Here is a 1,904-nt window from a genome sequence, read left to right as displayed (position 1 = left end):
AGACCGAAAAAATTAACTTTGACATCATCCTACTTCCAGGATTTGTGTTTATGTGAAATATAGGTTTAAAGGAAAATTCTGACGCCAATTGAACCTAGGGATTAATAACATGTGTACCGAGTCGACTGTTCTCTGGGACATGTTTTCATGCAAACCGGAGATTAGCTGCTAACGCTAGCTTTCGGGGCATTTGGTAAATCACAATTTTATACCACTAACAAGGCTCAAAATAGCACCACATTTCAACGGTAGCATAATGAGGGTCCCTACATGAAAAACCGAAGCATTGAGAACTTTGTAAGTGTACCGACAGATTATAAAAACTATAGCGTACATGTTTACATGCAGACTCAATCGGACGCTGTCTTTATAATCTAGCTATCTTTTTAATAAACTTTCTGTACACTTACAAAGTTCTCAATACTTCTGTTTGCATGTAGGGACCCTCATTATGCTACCGTTGAAATGTGGTGCTATTTTGAGCCTTGTTAGTGGTAATAGTGACTTTCCAAATGCCCGTTGGCACCATGTACCAGCTATCATCTGCTAGCAGATAATACAACACAAACGCATCACAGAGGGGCTGAAAAGTGTGAAAGTCATGAACTTGACTGATTGATATAGTCAATCAAGTTTTGTAAGTGTTCTCTTGGTTCTTCAAATGTAAAGTTATAGCTCTTGTTGTTAGTCCTAGCTGCTAGCTAACGTTAGCTAAGTTGAGGCGTTGGCTTACCTGACACGAAGTGTTCATTGCATAGTAAGGTGTGAGACGTGGGTGTCCAATGATCTCTTCGAATGACAGCAAACCACTTCTTTCTTCTATCCTTTTCTTTTGGTATAGAATAAAATACCAGTTTGTGATTCCTCTTTTGGCTGTTGTTGCAGCCAACTGCACAACATATTGCAGGCATTACTGAGACCGTCGGTCGTAAAGATGGCGGCGCAAAGCTACAGTGACGTCATGTGACCCGAACGAATAAAGCCTTTAACTAAATGTGGTGGTCAATAAATCAAAGGTAAAACAATAGGTTCAGACTAATCAAGTTGTAGTAGCTGAGCTTTAAAGCTTGTAAAGGTGTAGAGGATAACGGCCGACGTCGAGATCTAAAAGTTTTCTTTGTGATGATAGCGAACCCATCGCCTCTGCCAGCAGGGCAGGAATATTATAGAAACAACAGTCAACTGGAACTAGTTCTGAACAAGGGCTTAAATCTCCTACCTTCACCCAGGTTTTGGTAATAAACATGGAGTCTAGACTGTGAGTGGAGATAAAATCGTTGAGAATAAAAGTCTTATTAACCAGGGAGTGTGCATTGATCAATGCCATTCTACGCGAGACCGGAGCTTTACTCAGAGATCGAAGATTTGCACTCCATCCTAAACCGAGGAAGTAGATCCTGTTGAAGCAGGACCGGAGAATCGGGAGGAGCAGGAGGGTCTGGCAGAATGTGTCTAAGCCAATGTGACGACAGGACCGGCAAATGCCAAACTGCATAGCAGCTCAGATCCATAATCTGTGGCAGAGGAGAAGAACTGAGTGAAGAGCCGGCTCGCAGGTAGGTCTTTAGTCTGACAATCACTCCTCCGTGTTTAGTAATATCCCGCGGCCAGCGACGAAGGAAGTCCGGAATGTCTCGTATGAAACTCCCGTGTTTTTCCAATTTCGCTTCAAAGATGTCCACGCAGCAGCTTTGAATGTCTATGAGTGTCTGGCGATCATAAGTGAGAGACTCAACATAGTTTGAAGGCATGAAAGCACATAGAAACAGCCAAACACAGGACATGGTGAAGAGCAGCAGAGGCTTGCCACGCTCAGACACCATCTTACACAAGACTTGTCTTGTACTCGTGGTCTTTGTTGAGGATCTGTGCTGATGACTGTCATGTCGACAAGGTTTTCACAT

The sequence above is a fragment of the Leuciscus leuciscus genome, assembly GCF_965113295.1.
Source record: "Leuciscus leuciscus genome assembly, chromosome: 16".
Taxonomy (NCBI): Eukaryota; Metazoa; Chordata; class Actinopteri; order Cypriniformes; family Leuciscidae; genus Leuciscus; species Leuciscus leuciscus.
Note: the sequence above shows the minus strand (reverse complement) of the source record.